The sequence below is a fragment of the Pelodiscus sinensis genome, chromosome 14 (assembly GCF_049634645.1).
Source record: "Pelodiscus sinensis isolate JC-2024 chromosome 14, ASM4963464v1, whole genome shotgun sequence".
Classification (NCBI taxonomy): Eukaryota; Metazoa; Chordata; order Testudines; family Trionychidae; genus Pelodiscus; species Pelodiscus sinensis.
The window spans coordinates 13,937,051-13,957,520 of record NC_134724.1 but is presented as its reverse complement, the minus strand read 5'-3'; the positions used below and the strand labels follow the sequence as shown (position 1 = coordinate 13,957,520).

At 49.6% G+C, this 20,470-nt stretch overlaps 1 protein-coding gene across 10 annotated transcripts in view; it reads left to right on the top strand.

Annotated features, from left to right (window-relative positions):
• The window catches only part of KLHL25 (kelch like family member 25), a 147,475-nt gene extending 143,662 nt beyond the window's left edge, over positions 1-3,813 (top strand). For all 10 annotated transcript variants that reach the window (XM_075897039.1, XM_075897038.1, XM_025181727.2 and 7 more), the window contains one exon: positions 2,918-3,813. The gene's annotated coding sequence lies outside the window, so the exon portion shown is untranslated. The remainder of the gene's footprint in view (positions 1-2,917) is intronic.
• The last annotated feature ends 16,657 nt before the right edge of the window (positions 3,814-20,470 follow it).

The following is a 20,470-nucleotide window of genomic DNA, read 5'->3' as shown; positions in this document are numbered from 1 at the left end:
TGAGTGGGGGGGGAAAAGTGGGGGGGGGGGAGAGACCAAAGTTGTTGCGGGGAAAAAAAGGTTATTAAGTAAAAAATAAATAAATACAGTAGAGTCTGGATTAACCGACACCCAGAAATCCGATGCTCCATTTTATCCAACCCTGCAGCTCCCGGGGACTTTGTCCCCGGGAGCTTCAGGGTCGGATACAGCATGGGCCACGGGCTGAGAACACAGCCCGCTTGCTGCCCCATCAGCTGTTCCCTTGCTTCTTAGGAGAAGCTGCTTCCAGGCAAGAGCGGCAGCAGCAGCAGCTTCTCCTAGCAAGCAAGTGAACAGCTGCTGCCGCCTAGAAGCATGCAGGCAGGAGCAGCAGCAGCTGCTCCTAGAGAGCAATGGAACAACTGATGCTGCTCTGCGGGGACTTCGTCCCCGGCAGGAGCGGCATCATCTGTTCCGTTGCTCTCTACAGTAGAGTCTGTATCATCTGACATTCGGTACTCTGACCCGTTTAGATCGGATGATAGGGACTCTAGTGTAAATAAATAACATAAAACAGCATTAAAACAGTATGGCCCCTTTAATTGCGTGCAGAGTCAGAATAGGGATAGGAAGAGAAGCGGTTGAGCACTAAGACCCAGGGAAGGCATTGCTTCCCCTTGCTCGGGTCTTTAGGTTTTTTGCTGGCGACTATCTTGTTTTCTTAGTCGAGCCAGAAGGGAGCTCCCCTGCAGAACCAGGTAAGCAGGGAGTCCGGGGCCGTGGGGGGAGGGGCTGGGGGCTGGGCCCGGTTGCTGAGTGTGTCATAGGGTTGCCAGGTGTCCAGTATTTTCACCTCCTGGCAGGGAAAAACCCAGAAAATACTGGACATTTTAGGTGTCCAGTATTTTCTGAATTTTTTTACCAGCCAGGAGGCGAAAATACCGGACTGTCCGGGTCAATACCGGACACCTGGCAACCCTAACCATGAGGCGAACTGAAGTGGCCGCCTCACGTGCCAGACTGTGGAGGGAGGGGGGGCACTAGGCTGCAGAGTGTAGAAAATTGTGTCTGCTGCTGGTGCAGCTGTATTCTCGCTGCTCTAAATGCACAGAGATGGCGGAGTGCTGTGCTGGAGGAAGGTGGGCAAAAGAGCCATAACAGGCAGGCAGGAGAAAAGGGGGCATGGGGACATCATTTGAGTTCCGCAGCTTGGGTGCAAAAATGTTGTGGGCCGTCCTCCCCGCAGAGTCTGTTCTGCAGCCCGCCAGCCACAACTTCACATTCACCAGCCCTGCTTAGACCACAGTGTGACCCCGGCACACTCCCAGCTTTAGAGTCCCCCAGCAATGTATGTCCTGCATGCCAGCCCCTTCCCATCCCTGCTCCACTCTTGCTCCTCCACTCCACCCCTTCCTCCAGCCTCCACCCCTGCGCCAACCCTTTCCTCAAGCACCCTCGCCTGACCAACGCAGCTCGGGAGATTAGCCTGGGGAAGGGGGACAGGATGGTGCTAGCAACAGGGGTCAGTCTTGCCCGTGCACTCATTGCTGACAGCGGGAAGCAGAGCAACCCAGACCCAGCCTGCTCCGCCGGCTCCCAGCCATGTTGCTCCACTTCCTACCACCAGTGAGTGCCAAGGGCAGTTCCACCTCTTCCCCCAAGCAGGGCTGGAGGAGCAGAGTAGGCTGGAGGGGACAGGTTGCTCTGTTTCATGCTGTCACCAGTGCATGAGGGGACAGGCCCAATCCCTGCTGCCAGTGCCAGGTCCCCCGGGTTGCTGTGGGCCCTGCAGAACTTCCCAAAGGGCAGGACTTGGGGGGGGGGGGGGGGGGGCGAGAGGGACTGCCCAGGACTGCCCAGTGGATGGGACAGCTCTGCCTGCATTACCCAGCCCTTTCTTGGCCAATACACATGTATATACGTTACGTGTGGATAGTATTTCTATTAAAACAACGATAACTTGCCATCCCGAATGGAGGGTCCCAAACACTTCAATTTAGTCATGCTGGATTTGATAAAACAATAAAATGAGATTGTTACTTGTCTAAAATCTCTGTGTCGTTAATAATTAATGAGGCATGGAAAAATGGTTATAAGAAAATCAAGTTAAAACACAACTGGTACCTAACTTAAGTATCTCAGATTTGGGCAATTTCTCACCATATGATTTCGTCAGGTTTGCTGACCAAACTTCTTAGGTTGGCATCCCTTTCTCTTACAGTGCGTTGCATGTTTCTTTAGTGACACTTCTGGCACTATGACTGTGATGGACAGGAGAGAGGGAGGGGTTTCTCAGGGTGATTTTTATAGTATCAACACCCCCTTGAAAAATATTTCCAGCTGAGACTCAGAAGACAGTGTCTCTATGGAAGGATGTTCCCTGCTGTTTTTTTCCTAACCTAGTTGCGCCTTCTTTGTTTCCCTTGCTGCACGATTACTCTCTTTATTGCTTACATGCTATTTTAGCTGAGCACACGTTTGTCTGAGACAGGCCCATCTGCCGTCCTCAGTGTGGCATGGGTGACCCGCACCGTGCAGTGGAGTCTTGTAACTGCACAGACACTGTTACCCTACACATTTTATCAGGACAAGCAAATGATGAGTTTCAGATGACGCTGCACAAGGCATACACTGTACAGAGATTATTGCAGTGGTCAGGGTGTGGACACGGGTACATTTCCCTTCCCCATTTTCTTCAACAGCAGGCTTGTCATTACATCAGTTGCCCCATTGGTGTGTGCAGTGAAGCAGGTGTTATAAGGGCTGACAATACAAAGCCTTCTGAGAGTCTCCAGACAAGTGAGCGAGCGGAGCCAGTTGTGTCCCGTGAGGGTTCATTAGCCCCCGACGTGCTCCCTATGAATGGGAGGGACGTGTTCTCAGCTGCTGGACCGGAGCCATGGTAGATGAGTGACCTAGGTATTAATGAGCTTTCTCTTTCTTTTTGCCTCCCTAGGTGCCACTGTGGAATTCATCTCTCTTTTTCCCTGCTGGAGCCTGGCCGAATGTTACCAGCCTCGCGCCTTACTGCCCCCACTCAAAGCTCGCAAAGGGTATTGTGCAGCCCTTCCCTGGCATGGGGAAGCTGACCCGAGAATGAAGCTGCACCGTTTGGGCTGGGAGGGGTGCTGCAAGGTGCTGTAGTCGAGCAGCTGGGCAGTCGAGCAACTGAAGGAGAAAAGAGACAAGTGTGTGTGGAGGAAGCCTTTTGTGTCAGGTTCTCATTTGTGCAAGTGGGGAGGGAAGGGGACTGGTTTGAATATGAGACGTATCCATAGACTCCGCATTAAACCTATTGAGAAGCTGGAGCTGGAAGCTGCTGCCTCTGCGTACATGGGCACCTGCTTGAATTACAAAGCACACTGGGAGTGGTAGGCCTGTAGTGCCACGGGAGTCCTCTGTGGTTTTCTCAAGAATCCCAGCCTGGTTTTTCAGCGGTCCTAGGAGCACACAGCACAGTAACCCTACTAGGTGCTTTTCGTACTGGGGAAAGAGGGAGGTTTTACATGTTTTTAAAGCGGTTAATTTTGCAGCATGTTTTAGGTTGGGGACGCCTTCTGTGTGGATCATTTTGAAGGGTTTGCTGGGCCTGGTGGGTGGAAGATGGATGGCTTTTGCTATAGGGGCAGGGACTGGAGAAACCAACTCAGGGGCCTGCATGGGTTGGAAACCTAGCAGATCAGACCCGCAGCGATCCAGCACAGTGCATAGATATTCCTAGCTGAGCGATCCAAGCACCTGCTACTGTTGCTGGACAGAGACGGTGGCTGCTGAATCATAAACTGGCAGCCCTTCAATGTTGCTAAAAAAAATCCAAGGAAGCAGACACCCCAGACAGCCAGGTTACTTGCTGGAAGGAGGCAGGGACCCGTTTTGCACATCAGAAATTTTTCCTTAGCCATTCTACTGTTATCTGCCGGAGGCCCGGCTGCAGCCCTGTGGCAGCTGGGGAGAGGCGTCGCACACCTGCCAATATGTCAGGATCTCACTTAATTATGCTGCGGAAGACTGGCGCAAAGCTGAGTTGACTGCATGTTCAGAGTATGTTTCTGAGTCTCCTCTCTGCACTATTGTATCCCCCAAATACTGGGTGTGCAGAAGGGAAGGCAAATGAACAGGAACGTAAGATTTACCCTACCATGTCGGATCTTCAGTCCATTGAGCGGGGTGTCGTGCCTCTAGCAGGGCCGAGACTATGATGTGTCAGAGGAAAGCAAAGAGAAAGTATCACACAATAGGGCAAGTGAGTTATATTTACAGGAGGGGTGCAGGGAAGAATCCTTTCCACACACCGATGCTGATACCCTTTGCTGCTTGAGGTTGCTGTTCCCTGATCCCAGCCCATGGAGCTGCAACTACTGGCCATAAATTACCCATAAGCAGTTGCTAAATTTCAGTGGCTGATCTCTACAGGATGGGAGTGTCATAGCCGGGCTAGGTGCTCTGACTACTGCCTGGATTGTAAGTACTCTTAATTCTGAGTGACCCCTTGTTCTTATCATGGATTAGGGCTCTTGGATAACAACTGTTTACAGCCTGGAATACAACTTCTTCCACATCTCACCAGACCACTGCTCTACACAGGCATGGCTGCTTTGACATGCCTTTGCACACTCTTGAGTTTTCAGTGGATTAGCTTACGCTGTAGCCTAGCCAGCCGAATAATGCAATGTGCTGAAAACCCTTCACATGGCCTCAAACACAGAAGCCTTTCAGGAGGAAAGAGTTCCCTTCTCTGGCAAGATGAGCACAAACACTTTTTACACAGCTGCCTCGGGAACAGATTGAGTTGTTGATTTATTTAAAGTGTATAGTATCTCCCCCGATGTCTGAGAACTTTAATAAAACTGTCTGAGGGGAATGTGTGAGTTTTCTTTCCCAGCCATACCAGGACTCTAATATAGTTGGCACCGAGTGGTGCCTCAGCGTTGCCTTCTTCCACAGTTCAACTAGCCTCACAACTAGCAATTGTGATGAGCTGTAATTATTGCTGATGGGGAAACTGAGGCACCATGTTACGTGACTTGTCCCAGGTCAAGGCAGAAATGGCAATAAAGGCCCATGATCTGGGGCTGCTTTGACCTCCCAAGAGTCTAAAATGAGCACGTCCTGAAGGCTTCTCAAACAGCTCACCTGCTGCCATCTGTGTCTGCATTTCAGAGCTCTGTGAGAGCAATATGCAACAACCTTCGAGGCCTACTCTGCTCTTAAAGAACTAACGCATCCAGTGAGCTTTGATGGCCCAACCCCTCCCTGTAAGCGCAAGTCTGGGGGAATCGGCTGGTAATGAGAAAAATGTTGTCATGGGCAAAGGTTAATGATGCTACTCTGGAATAGCTTTCCTGGTTTTCTCTGTAGGTTCTTAGCCAGGCTGCATCTCTAGATGGTGTCAGGTTCTGTTCACGTCCCGCACTCTCCAGGTTTGGGATTGCACTGAGCAGCTTGCTATAGTTCAGGGTTTCCCACCCTATGGGTCGGGACCCAAAGATGGGTTGCCATTACATTTCAAAAGGGTCGCCAAGTGTCTACTGAGGTGGCTCTGCCCATGCGCCTCCCCCCATGTTTGAATTGCCTTGGGTCACCAAGTCTTCCTGCGTTGTCAAAATGGCTCCCCATCTGGAAAAGATTGGGAAACGCTGCAGTTGAAGCATTTGTGGGGCTAGTTTCTATTACTGGAGCAGCCGACTGTGTGTACAGTTGCTGTGATACCATGGCTAGCGAGCGAGTTAGGTGAGGGGGAAAGTGGTTAAAACACTAAACTGAGACTCAAGAGACCTGAGCTCAGTTCCTGACTCAACTACAGAGTCTGTGTGTGATGCTGAACAAGTCTGTGGGCAATATCTTTGAGAAGCTGGGCCTGAGTGTCTCTGTGTCTTAGTGTCCCATTGGTGGGATGGGACTGCCCTACTTTACAGAGTTGTGAGGATAAACACTTTCATACTTGTGAGATGCTCACATACTGGGGCCACAGCAGGGTCCAGAGAACTAGCTAATAAAAGATCCCCTTGGAACTCTGCTCACTGTGGGGCTATACCATTCCCATTAAACGATAGTGTAGAAATACCCATTCATATTTGTGAACTCAAATGTTACACTTGGCTCCCGCAGTTTAAAAACAGGAGTGGGGGTGAATTTGAGAGCTGAGCGTTTTGATCAAAGCAAGACAAAAGACGCTCCCTTTTGTCTTTATTCTTGCTCTCTGCTCTCCCATGAAAGGCCATTCAGAAGTGATCGCCAGTGGCTGTGACAGCTGCAACCTGTTGCTAGGGGACTATGTGTGATGCTAGACACAAAAGCTCCTTAGTTAAAAGGAGGACCAGTAAGTAAAAGAGGGGGGTGGTTAACCCCTTAGAAAAACTATAGCGAATGCTACAATGACACTGAAATGGGGTGGGAGGAAGAGAATAAAAGTGATGTTTTTTGTAACAAGTCTTTCCTCTCCAGGTCACCAAATGACCGGGCTTTTCAGACGTCAAAACCAAACCCGCCATCCCCGACTGGTATTCCCATGGCATTTCTGTGCTCACGGGCATTTTCGTAGCTAAGTACAACTACCGCCAGCCTAGGCAACAGTGATGGCACCTGAAGCGAGTGGATTCTGGTGCCATTGCTTAGACAAAACTGTACTCTCCTTTGTCACACAGGATTGGAAGGGATTGGTGCTACCATCACACAACTGCCTGGGGAATGTTTGAACAGGGCCTCAAATCCCTCTTTGCCCTGGTATATTCACATACATCCTCGTCACCCTCCTCCCCCAAAAGGCTGGTTTGGACTAAATGCTGAGTCAGGAGGGAACGCTATTGACAGTAGGCTCCTGGGGTAGTGAATTGTATCAAGGAGTCAGCTTGACTTCTCTCCTGACTGTCTCGCTTTTCTGTCTACAGGTTGCACTTCCATGGTCCAGCACCTGACCTGTTCCGATCCAGGGAATTTGCTGAACCAAGGAAGTCAATGCCTGCCCCATGCTGCTGCTGGTTGAGGGGCTCCTCAGAGGAGCCAGCATTGAGTAGTGCAGGGACTGGGGGCAGGCACTTGGGGGACAAGGCAGAGTGGCTGCCCCTAAGGGAGCATACTGTCATGGCAGCCATGCTGCACTCCTGAACCCCGCCACCAGCTGCAGGGCTCTACAGGCACCCTGCCTCTTCCCCAGAGTGTCCCCTGTCCCCACTTCTCCCCTTCACCTCCCGCCTCCTTCCCTGAGCTTGCAGCGCACCGGAAGTTCTGGGAGGGCGAGGGAGGAGGTGCTGAGCAGAGGGACAGCTTTTCCCTGTGAGAGCTCCGGCCCAAGAGCACCCACAGGAATGCTGGTCCAAGATGGTCCCGAACCCTAAAGATTAAACCTCTTAATGTAACATCATTGTCTGTTGTGCAAACCCAGCATCCCTAGCCCAGTAAAGGGCAACCTCCTTCATAATTTCTTGCTGCCTCCCTATTTCAGATCAGAGACCAGCAAATCCATTTGGAGTTTCTCAACTGAATAACAAATCTGATTAGATGGAAGAATACTTGGCTTTCTCTCAACACATGTGAATGCCTCACTTCCTTCCCCCAGTGCATGCAACAGCCCCAGCTACCTGCTTTTGTACAACATCATGCCTAAAGAGCGTGTCTTGAGATTTCCCCAGGAATTGTTGCCAGGGAAGGAGATGTTTCTCTGGAAGGTACGGCTATTTTTGTATTGGCTTCCTGCCATTACACCACCTCCTGGCAGGTCTGACTTCCTGTTGAATCGCTGAGTTTAATTGTGGTAGCTTAAAATTCTGCCTCAGACCCATCCTGGGGCTGAAGGAACAACCCCCTAGGGAGTGTGTGCATTGGGCCAGGTCTGCATCTCCCCCTCCCAAATTCAGCTTTCGATCTAGTCACATTCTAAGTCTCTGACCTGGGTCACTAGGGCTACGTCTACACTCACAGCTTCTTGTGCAAGTACAGCCGTTCTTGTGCAAGAATCTGCAGAGCATCCACACTGCCCGCCCGCTCTTGCGCAAGGAAATTTACAGTACGGCGTGGTAAGAGAGGGCTTCTTGTGCAAGAGCGACGCTCTTTTGTTATCAGGTGTAAGCTCTCTTGAGCTAGAGCTCTTGCGCAGGAGGGCAGTGTGGATGCGCTGCAGGGGTTTCTTGCGCAAGAAAGCCCTATGGCTAAAGTGGCCATCAGAGCTTTCTTGTGCAAAAGCGTGTCCACACTGCCATGGATGCTCTTGCGCAAAAGCACAGCTCGCACATGGCAGTGTGGCCGTGTTCTTGCGGAAGACTTCTTGCACAAGAACCCTTGCGCACGATGTTCTTGCGCAAGAAGCCGCCAGTGTAGACATAGCCTAAGAGGCTGAGAGATGCCAAACAGAAGGGTTAGTCATTTGCAGGCCGTACTGAATGAATGCCACAGTGCACTACCGGGGCCACCGCGCTGCTGGCAGTGGTGGCCTTCAGATGAACTGCCCTGTGTCATGACCATTGGTGTTCTTTAAAAGTCCTGTGATACTTTAGCCAGGCCACTGGTGCTAACACAGCAGCAGAGATGCCAATGATTAGGTGACTACATTCTACCACCTCACAATTTGCCAGCATTCGTAGCTTGATTTTTGCCTCTCCTAAAATGACTGTGCAGCATTACTGCCGCCTTCCACCTCAGACAGGGCTCCACTGCGCTGGTGAATGAACACGCCCCGGGTGTCCATACTCCGCGCCATTGGGCTGGACAGCGCTCTAGTAAACAGCTGGTTTTCTCTAGTATTCTTTTGGTCTCGCTGGTTAACACACAGATCTGACACACAAAATGGCAGCAGGCCCTGCAGCAAGCCAAGAGAGTCCTTTTGATTTACAGATGCTGGACACAGACAGCAATGCCGTCCTGTCACAGAGCTATCGAGGATGAAATGCGGCACATGAATGGGGGCTTTGAGGGTGTTTGCAGGAGTAGCTGGGATGCCAAGTGAGCCGTTAGTTTCCCTTTGAAGAGCAGCTCCATTTGTAAAGGGACCATTGCAGGTTGGGGATGCAGCAGCTTTAGAAGCAGAGTGGGGGATTGGCCCTTCAGCAAAGACACTGAGCTGGACCTAGCCCCAAAATATGACTCACATACGTGTTTGCAAAAATTAGGAGAAAGAAACATGGTGGGTGAGAGGCCAGTGTATGACTTGGGTGCCATGGCTAAGCTTGCGCATCTCAACCCTTGCTGTCACATCAAACTAGGCCCTTCAGGCAGCCTGACGCGCTTCCTCCAGTTCCACGCACACTGTACTGACAGGGGTGAAGGGAGACAAAAATTACCAGGACAAGCTCTCTAGCTTCTGAAGAGCTGAAGCCTGACTTGCTCAGAAACGCTTGGGCAGCATGTTTCTCAGATGTCATTTGCTAGGCATTCGATTTGCACATGGCTGTGCCCTCTGTGCAGATCTATCATATGGTAATCCTGTGTGATCGGCACCCATATGCCAGTGTTACATGGAAAACTGACATCCTGACAGGAAGCTGCAGGTATGAATTAGTCTCGTTCAATTTCTAGGGTTTGCACTAAGTTCACCTCTGTGCCTCCTGGGCACCCAGTGCCTACTCCAGTGAGGCTAAATTCACCTGGTGCATCCTAGTCACTCTATGGGTGACAGGCTGTCAGCAGAGAGCCAGAACACCCCAAAAGCTCAGGCAGGCCCCAGGCTGTGCGGGTGCTCTCTGACAGATTTCTGCTCAGGTTGGCTTGCATCCTGGGCCAGGAGCGATGCAATGAGTCATTTCACAGGCCCTTCTTAATCCATAGCGCACTGGTTGGCCACGCAGGCCAATGTAGCACTGTGTTCAGAACACCACAGGCCCTCTGCATGCCCACATAATCCTTGGTTTGGTGTCACCTTGACATCAGCCCTTCTCAGCATTTGCCATTGCTCTCCTTCCCCTCAAATAGTTGTGCAGCTGTCAGAGCAGTACCCTGCCGCATACAAAAGCTGCCTTACTTCAACAACAACAAAACAAAACCAAACCTTCCAAAACAGACTCTGGGGTGAAAGTGCTGAGCTGGGATTCATATGCAAAATTGCCGCTATCAGAGTGGGGCTGCAGGGAGACTGGGAGCTGCTCTCTCACTCATGGAAAATAATTTTCCTTCTTCTGGTTTTCACATCTTGTTATTTATGGTTTGAAATGGGCCATATCCATGCTGACTGAATTCACCGTGTTAGCACTGGGCCTCTGTAACACTCCCCTTTGTGCAGATGTATATAGCCCTGCCAAACTGCAATTTCCACTTCATGCATCTGAAGACGTGGGCTGCAGTCCACAAAAGCTTATGCCCAGAGACATGTGTTAGGCTTTAAGGTGCCACGAGGCTCAGTCTTTTTCAATAAAAACAATGAGCACATGGCTCCCTCTCTGATAATGGGCTAAGTTCTCCACTGCAGTGCCCTGGCCTCCCTTGAGGACCTGCTCATGCCTCAGCTCTCACGCTGCAATTAGGGACTTGCAGCTAATTGGACTCAGCAGCCGGGCTGCAAAGATGTGACCAGTATGACCCAGCTCCTGGAGAAACAGCAGGGGGAGGCATGTCTGGAGTCGAGATGCCAGGATACAGCCAGGAGGTCAGGGAATAGCAGGCGCTCCAATTTCAGAAGCAAGCAAGCTCCAGCCTGTAAACATATTACAAACCTCCACAGGCAGCCTCAGTGCCATTGGGATTGCAGGAAACAAGCCCTGGATTGGTCCTCTTTAGGGAGCGCCTGTGTGAGGCACCAGAATGACACCACAGCTATGAGCGAAGACGGGTTTCTCTGTGTAGTCACACTGAACAAGCCATTGCTTTAGGAAAGCAGGCAGGAGCATCCCCCCCCTTCACCCCCCATATAAAAAGGGCAAGGGCTGTGGCTATGCAAGGAGCCCAGGGTGGCACAGCATAGAAGCAGCCACAGGCAAAGCAGCAGGTACGTGAAATGAAGGGCAGAAAATAGTGTGTAGCTGTTCTTTTAAGTGACATCTGGGTACCATGGTGATGGGAGCCAGAAAAACACTTAGTTCGGAGGGGAATGTTCGGTGAGAGCATGGGCAGCCAGTGAAGATAGGGCTGGGGAAGGCAAGCTCCAACCCCCAGTCCTTCGGCTGAGGCCCTGCTGCCACCCCTCTCCGCCCACCGCAGGGAGTGGAGGAGGGCGGGTGGGCGCACAACCTCTCAGCCTCCCCGGCCAGGAGCACAGGAAGGGAGGAGGACGTGCAGCTCCAGCCTCTCTGGCCCCAGGGCACGGAGGAGGAGCAGGGCAGGTTATAATAATAATCATATCTATAGTAGCCCAATGTCTGTGACTCTGTAATGCTGAAATGCTGGCTGTTCCCTCTGGGCGGCGCTGTTGCCTGAGTCACATCCTTTGCTTCCCGCCGTGGCGCTCGGCTGACTTCTGCGCCGCTCAGCTGGGCCGCCACGTGGGAGCAAGTGGCGCAAGCGACCGTTTGGGCTCCACGGTCCCCCCCAGTGAGAGGCAGGAGGGAGAGGAGAAGAGAAAGAGAGAGACAAAGAGAGAGGCAGGAGGTGGAGGAGAGCTGAGAGAGAGAGGAGGAGGAGGAGGCAGGAGGGGGGGAGAGAGAGAGATGGAGCAAAGACCGGAGGCTCAGGAGAGAAGACCGACGTGGAGGAGAGACCTGAAAATCCCGTCTTATGACGGGCTAATTGGCCAGTAATATAATAAAATATATGGAGATATATCTATCTCATAGAACTGGAAGGGACCTTGAGAGGTCATCGAGTCCAGTCCCCTGCCCTCACAGCAGGACCAAGTACCATCCCTGACAGATTTGCCCCAGATTCCTAAATGAGCAGCTCCAGCACCCTGGGCCGGAGCACTGGGGAGAGAGGAGGGCTCATGGCTCCGGCTTCCCCGGGCAAGGAGCACTGGGAGGGCGGGCACTGTGGACAGCAACACTCCGCCCGCAGCAGGCATTCTAGGGGCAGAGTGTGGGTGGGACCAGGCCGGCCGTTTGGAAAGCCAGAGCCTTCCTGCGCCTATGATACCTGGCGCCCCTGGGTCTGAGCCTTTGCAGGCCGGGCGTGGCACAATCCTAATTATTTCCCCTGCTTTCCCCCTAGCCCTCTCTCATTTAACTCTCAATTCCTCCCTTTGTAGGAACACAGCATAGGATGACCAACCGAATGTTACCACGTGGTTCTCCTATAGGAGCCACCTCAGTACACTCCATCGCTCTTTTAGGGACCTTGCCAATCACTGTAAATCCCTCCTGGGAGGCCGGGTAACCTGTACGTGAAGGGACAAATCCAAAACCAGTCAGTTCCAAATGCGTTCAGACAACTGGAGAACATCCCTCTGCTGGGCCGTGCTAGGATCACACGATATTTTCACTGCCACAAGCTCCCCCAAAATTAATGCACCAAACACCTCACCTCTGTTTGGAAGGATTCCTGATGCAAAGGGGACTTACTGGCCTGTAGAAGCAACTGATCCGTGTGCCGTTGACTGGGCCTCCAGCCTACTCATTTCATGTGTTTCCTCCCGAGCGACCAGGTAGTATAAATGAACGGATTCATCGTGGTGGGCGATCCCTCTCACATCACATCCACCCTCCACAGTATAGTCGTGGCTGCAGCAAATACCACTTTTCCTGGGTGCTTTCTGTTCTGCAGGGGTAACCCTTGTGTCACACTAAGTCCCTTGTGTCGCGCTATATCTAGACTACAGCGTTTTTCCAGATACCAGAGGTATCCCAGAAAAACTCCACCGCATCCAGGTCACGCTCTGCTCTTCCGACATTTATTGCGAAAGAGCAACCGTGCTGTTTTGGAAGCCCCATTTTCCTTGTTTTACGAGGAAGAAGGGCTCTTCCGAAAGAGAAGGAGTTTCCAAAATTTGGCCCAGTGTAGATGGGCCAAATTTCAGAAAAACTTCTTCCGAAAAAACAATCCGAAAAAGGTATGCAAATTGTGGAGCGCAAATTTATGTACCTTTCCCCCCCACCAAAAAAAGTGGCAGTCTAGACATAGCCTGGGAAAACAAGCATCACCTCCCTTCCAGCAGAGGCAGGTGGGATGGCGTTGGATGCTGCATCATAGCAAAGTGTGAGCAGAGCTGCTCCTAGGCTCCCCTCCTGGCCTCCTCACCAGCCCACACCATATTCGCCGAGGATTTTGTTTACTACCATAAGAAAAAATAGCCAGACAACTGTCTCTCACCCCCCGAATTGCTGATGCTTCTTGTTTTGCAGCAGCAGCCGCCTCAGTAAATACCTCCCTCAGGCCTGTGTTTCTGCCCTTGTCAGCAACTGCTCCTGTTCCCAGAGGCAGCAGATTGCATTGTTTTTGGACCACAAGACCAGGACTTGGAAAATTCCCCAGCCCTGCTACAGTTGCTGTTGTGAAAGGGGATCCCATAGCCACAGCTGAGTGAAGAGAGGCTTCTAGTATCCAGGCGAGCTGCTGAGCTGGTGCCTTTGTTCAGCGGTTTGCATTCCATACCCACAGTCATAGACTGGCAGCTGCGGTGATTTTTCCTAGAGGGATAAGATGAGCTTCTTCCTTTTGGCCGGTTCATAGACTCCAAGACCAGAGCACAGGAGGTGCTAGAACTAGGGATGTGCGGCATCCCCCGACTTGAAGGGGTCCCCATTACATACAAGATTTAGAGTTTGATTCCATGGATCAGAGCCAGGTCTGCTGATGGTGGTGTGGGGACAAACAGGGCAATTGCCTCAGGGTCTGGTGATTCAAAATGGCTCAGTCTACCACTTTGTAACAGCGGCAGCAACCAGCGCTCCAGGCCCTTTAAATCACAGCCAGAGTGCTAACGGCTGGGGGGGAGGGGTACTGAGCTCCATACGGCTCTGAGGGCTGGCTGCCCTCGGCCCCTCCCCTTCCGGGAACACAGAGTCGGCTTCCCTACCTTGCCCAGGGGCCCACAGGTTGTCCGCTCCGCTGATCATAGCTCCCTCAGTATTCAAATTGTTCCAGTGTCCCTGGACCAAAGGGACCATCTAATCTGACCTCCTATGTAGCAATGGCCGTATAACTTACTCAAATCATTCCTCCAGCAGATCTTTTAGAAAAAACATCCAGTGCGGATTTAAAATTTGTCAATTGTGGAAAAGCCATCATGCCCTCTGGCCAATTATTCTGTTGCTTAATTGTGCACTCGGTTGAAAATGTAGACTTTATTTCCTCCGAATTTGTGTAGCATTGGTTTCTAGCCCTTGGCTCATGTTACACATTATCTGCTAGATTTTTGAGCCCATTATTAACTATTTGGTTGCTCGTGTAGATACTTGTAAACTGGAATCAAGTCATTGCTTTAGCTTTGCTTTGTTAAGCTAAAGCAATTGAGCTTTTTGAGTCATTCTCTATAAGGCAGGTTCTCTAACCCTTTTATTATTCCTGTAGCTCTTCTCTGAACCTTCTCCAATTTATCAAGTCCTCTTGAATTGTGGGCACCAGACCCGGATGCAGTATTCCAGCTGCAGTCGCCCCAGAGCCAAATGCAGAAAGGTAAAAAAACTTCTCTAGCCCTCCTCGTGAGTCCCCTATTTGTACATCCCAGCATTGCCTTAACTCTTTTGGACACACTGAGAGCTCATGTTTAGCTGATCACCACCACACACCCAAATCTTCTCTCTGGGCTTATGTTCCCCATCTTGTAAGTATGGCCTATACATTCTTTGTTCCTAGCCATTTAGTCATATTCATACAGATTGTTGCTTATAAAGCTCAGTTTACCACCAATCCAAATCATACTGTAAGTTACCTGTCCTCTTCAGTACATACCACACCCCCAATCTGTGTGTCACCTACAGACTTTATCACTGATGATTTTATATTTTCTACCTAGTCACTGATAAAAAGTTAACCAACGTAGAGCCAAGGACAGATCCCAAACCTCACTAGCAACGGACCTGCTCCGTGGAGCTTTCTTGTTTACAAATACATGTTAAGAATGATCAGTCATCTTTTAATTCATTTAATATTTGCTCTGTTTGTTTTGCATCATTATAATATTTACTGTGTTCATTATATATCATTGTATCTTTTAAATCAACATTTTGTGTGATATCAAGGCAAATGCCTTATAGAAATCTAAGAATATTGCATCAATACTATTATCTTTATCAACCAAATTAATCACATTAGGAAAAGATATCAAGTTAGTTTGACAGAATCTCTTAATTATATTACTTTCCTTTGTTTCTTTATTGAGTCCCATAGCTATTGCTCCATTATCTCGCCTGAAGTGTTACTGACAGGCCTATAATTACCCATGTCGTCTTGTTGACACTCGCAAAATATTTGCACAATGTTGTCTTTCTTCTGGAACTTCCTCATTGTGCCAAGACTTATTGGAAATTAACATCAATGGCTCAATGAGCTCTTCAGCCAGCTCTTTTAAAACTCTTGGCTAGAAGTTATCAGGGCATACAGATTTAAAAATATCTAACTTTAGTTGATACTGTTTAATAGCCTCCTGAGATACTAATGCAATAGAAAGAGAGTTGTGAGGCTACGCCATCTGTTTCCCCTCCCCCCAAATACACAGCAGAAATGTTTGTTGAATATTTTTGTCTTTTAGAATCACAGAAGAGTAGTTTTGGAAGGCTACCTCAGGTCGTCACCTGGTCCAACCTGCTGCTCAAAGCAGGACCAACCCCAACTAAACCATTCCAGCCAGGGCTTTCCCAAACCTGGCCTTAAAAACCTCTAAAGATGGACATTCCACCTTTTCTGAATTATTATTGATAATTCTACCATTTCCAGCTAGTAATGGACCAACTACCATTTTAGGAATCTTTCTGTTCTCTGTATACTTGAAAGATTCCTTCTGATTGTCCTTCATTCTGCAGGCCATAGATTTCTCTCTCTATCAATTTTCTACAATTCTTAGCTCCTGATCTATATTCATTATGATCAACTTCCCCTTTCTTCTATTTGTTTTATATAATCACTTCCTCTTTAAACAAGTATTTTTTTAACCAATAGGCATTCTACCTCAGTTTTGGCATTTGGGAAATATAGTAAATAGCTCTTAAACATTCCCCATTATTATTTTTCTCATTAAATAGCTCCACCCAGCTGATTGGATTCATAATTGTTTTTGGCTTTGTGAAACTGTTTTTTTTAAAGCACCAAATCATTTGTATGTATTTTACGGGTCTGGACTTTACTTTGTTTGCACACTGTAAACTTGATCAACTAGGTCTAATAGCTCTGGTCTATAGTAGGGAGTTATTTCAAAATTAGGGGAGTTAGTCTGAAATAACAAGTGGAGCATCCCCACTACTAAGCTCGTTATTTCAAAATAATGGGCTGGTTATTTCAAAATAACTACTCCTGCTTTCCATGGGGAATAACACTTATTTCAAAATAGTTATTTTAAAATAGCAGTAGAGTGGACACTCTACTGCACTTATTTCAAAGTAACTACTCCCCAGAGTCATGCAAAGTAATTACTCTCCAGTGCTTACTGTGGCTCTAAGGTGAGATAGCACATCTACATTAAGGGAGCCTGCTTCGGACTAATTTTGAGGCTTCTTTGTAGTGTGGACATGCTATTCAAAATAGTTATTTCGGGAGTTATTTCAAAATAGATTATTTTGAAATAATTTCCCAGTGGAGACATGCCCATACAGAACTCTCCATGTTGGTTGCAATCCTTTTTGAGTTAAGAAATTGTCATCTATAGTATGTAGAAAAATCCAAGGATTTTTAGTACCAGTCTTCCAGCATATTTCAATCAAATGGAAGCCCCCTCTGGATGATGCAATTTTTCTTTACACATTCTAGATAGCTGATTATTTTCTTCCTCAGTGTGGCTTAGTGATCTGTAGAAGACCCCATCAAAGGCCCCATGCTAGCTATATCCATCAGAACATCAGGCCATAAACATTCAAGATAATTTTTGTCCCAGTTATCAGTGACTCAGAATTTGGAAATGCTATTTGTGACCTCGCATGCCCACTCCATCTTTCTTAACTATGGTTATAACCATTGATGGTGACATCGTAGGTATGTGAATCACCCTGCCAGATTTCTGTAACATCAACAAGCAAATCCAATTCCTCGTTGGTTACCTGGGCTCCTACTTGGTTGGTGTGGACAGGCCTGGACAAAGGGTTTGTGAGGCCCAAGGCAGGAGGCTGGGAGCGGGCCCCAGGGCCCGGCTGGTGGATGGTGAGTACTCAGCAATGTGGGGCCCCAAAAACGTGGGGCCCAAGGCATTTGCCTTTATTGCCTTGCCCAAAGGCCAAGCCTGGATGTCGTGTAAACATAAAGAATCTCTTAATGGTCTTAAACTGCATCAAGGGAGGTTTAGGTTGGACATTAGGAAAAAGTTCCTAACTGTCAGGGTGGTTAAACACTGGAACAAATTGCCCAGGGAGGTTGTGGAATCCTCATCTCTGGAGCTATTTAAGAATAGGTTAGATAAATGTCTATCAGGGATGGTCTAGACAGTATTTGGTCCTGCCATGAGGGCAGGGGACTGGACTCGATGACCTCTAGAGGTCCCTTCCAGTCCTTGTATTCTATGATTCTCTTCATGTCCTTTAGCGCCTTGATTTTGTTCTCAGCATTGTGTGTGCTAAATGAGTGCGCTTATCTTCCCTCTTCTTATACTTCCCTTGTGTTTTACACCCTCTCAACTACTCCAGCCAGCCTGTCCCCATGGAGATGGTCTCCGCTTCTACTAAGGTGAAGACCATCCAAACTATTCAGCCCTCTCTCCCCAGAGACAGAGGACCAATGCTTCACCCCCTGCACAAGTGCTCTGTAAATGCTAAATATTGGAGTGATGCCATTGGACAAAAAGCTTTTATTTGGGTTGGTAAATAGGGTGGGAGGGAGGCCAGGACACTGAAGATGAAACAAAGGGGGTGTGGAGATCAACAAGCTCTTTCTAATCTAATGCACCACATTCGCATTCCCTCGCTCTTCCACACACACACACACACACACACACACACAACCAGCCATTTCATTTGGTGTAAGCCCTCCACTCCACAACAATGGGATCAGTTCAGAAAAAGCTAATGCCCTGATATAACATGGCCTTTGGGGAAAACACTGTACTTCTGATATAGAAGGGGGGGGAAATCCTCAAGTAGTCCCTGTTGTGCGCAGTTGGTGTAGGGGGCACTGAGAGACCCAATGGGATTCCCTGTGATTCTCAGAAACCACTAACAAGCAGAGTATATTGATCAAAGCCTCCATAGCTCCCTGGTGAAGGCAGGTAAAATAACATATTGAATAAAAGCAATTAATCTGCATCCACAATCAGAAAATAAATGGACAGTCCGTGCGGGCTCTGTTGTCCTTATACTTGGGGGAAAAGGAGGTTAAAGTCCAGTTTGTGGAGTAAACAAAAGGCTGGGGGCAGCACTAATGTTCTCAGACTGCTAAAAACAACGTGGCCATAGAGGCAATGCCAGCTCTGTCTCTGCTATAGGCTACAGATGTTACAAGCCATAGTTCAGCTACCTCAGCTAACAGCATGTATCTTCAGCGTAAAAGCACAAGGCCGTGCTTCTGGAGTTTAAGGTGCTGAGGTTATGGTAATGGTCCTCATCTTCATTGTAAAGAGTGGAGCTCTATGGGTGAAAAGCTGTATCAAACAGTCAAATATCATTATACCCATTTTCTAGATGGGGAAGCTGAGGCATTCAGAAGGAAGATTACCTGCTCTCGGTCACACAGCTAGTCATTGCCTGAGGTAGGAAAAGAATCCAACTCCCCTGCCTTCCTTTCCACTACATCAAACCACCTCCCGATTCAGTTTCTCAAGACCAGCATGGCCGTGGAATCATTACAAACACACATACAGCTTCATGGCCCCACTTGCGGCTAGGAGATTGACACCCATCACCAACACCACGCTATGTCTACATTGCCCCCGTTCGGCACAAAAAATATGCAAACAAGGCAAAGCGTGGAATAGTGCCACACCTCATTTGCATAATTAATAAGGCTCTGTTTTTGCACAAACCCCCCATCTTGTGCAAAAGCTGTTCTTCCTGGAAAAAATGCGGAAGAATGGCTCTTGCACAAGGGGGGTTTTTGCACAAAAAGGAGCCATGTAGACGGCTCTTTTTTGCACAAAAGCCTCTTTCACAAAAATGGAGCCTTGTTAATTATGCAAATGAGGCATGGTGATATTCCACTTTGCCTCATTTGCATATTTTTTGTGCAAAACGGGGACAGTGTAGACATAGCACCAGTGATTTCAGTCCCACTGTTCCTGGTACTTTCTAAATCGAGCCCATAAGTAAGGGAACCAGCCAACAGTACTGGGTAAGAAATAGAGCAAAAGTGTTCAGTCCTGGCTCTTCCACTGACCTACGCTATCATCTTGCAAGTCTAACTTCCTCTGTTTCCCATCTGTAACATGATCAATCAACCCCTCCTCTCTTTGACTTTTTGGGTAGTCTGTAATCTCTTACTGTGTGTGTACAGGGTCTGGGACGGTCTTGGCTGGGGCCTGGACGCATTACCCTCATAAATAGCAGTGGTAGCACAAGGATACTCTAGTGGTAATTACTACATCAGTGCCTAGCCGATGCATACTTCAAGGATACAACTGTGCCTATTTTCAGTGCTGATGACCCCCGCAGGATAGGGTAGTCATAGGAGTACAGGCAGACCCTGGGTTACGTACAAGATAGGGGCTGTAGGTTTGTTCTTAAGTTGAATCTGTATGTAAGTCGGAACTGGCGTCCAGATTCAGCCGCTGCTGAAACTGATCAGTTTCAACCGCGGCTGAATCTGGACGCCAGTTCTGACTTACATACAGATTCAACTTAAGAACCCCAGGCCAGAACTTCCTGTAGTCAGCCGCTGGTCAGTTTCAGCAGCGGCAGACTTGGGGATGCCTGGGGCAGAGCAGCTGGGGTGCTGCTGGGTTGCTCCAGAAGCACAGCTCCTCGGCGCTACTGGAGCAACCCAGCAGCACCCCAGCTGCACTGCCCCAGGCGTCCTGATTCAGCCGCTGCTGAAACTGACCAGCAGTGGCTGAATCAGGACACCTGGGGCAGAGCAGCTGGGGTGCTGCCGGGTTGGTCCGGAGCGGCGCTGTGGGACCAACCCGGCAGCCCCCAGCTGCTCTACCCCAGGGGTAGGCAAGAAAAGCCTGGTCTGCTGGGGGGGCACTAGCTGCACCCCCCGCCCCCAGCAGACCAGGGAGACGGGGGTGGCGGGACCGCCCAAGTCCTCCACAGCTTTGCTCTGTCTCCCTGGTCTGACCTGGGAGACGCGGAGCAAAGCCGCAGAGTACGCGGGCAGCGGGACAGTCCAGGCACGCTTGGGCTGTCCCGCTGTGGGCGTGCTCCGCGGCTTTGCTCCCCGTCTCCCTGGTCTGCTGGTCAGGAGACGGGGAGCAAAGCCGCGGAGCACGCCCGCAGCGGGACAGCCCAAGTGCGCCCGGGCTGTCCCGCTGCGGGCGTGCTCCAAGGCTTTGCTCCCCGTCTCCCTGCAGACCAGGGAGACGGGGAGCAGCTTTTCTCGCCCCGGAGGACGGGGGTGGTGGACTGTGGCGCATCTGGGCGTCCCG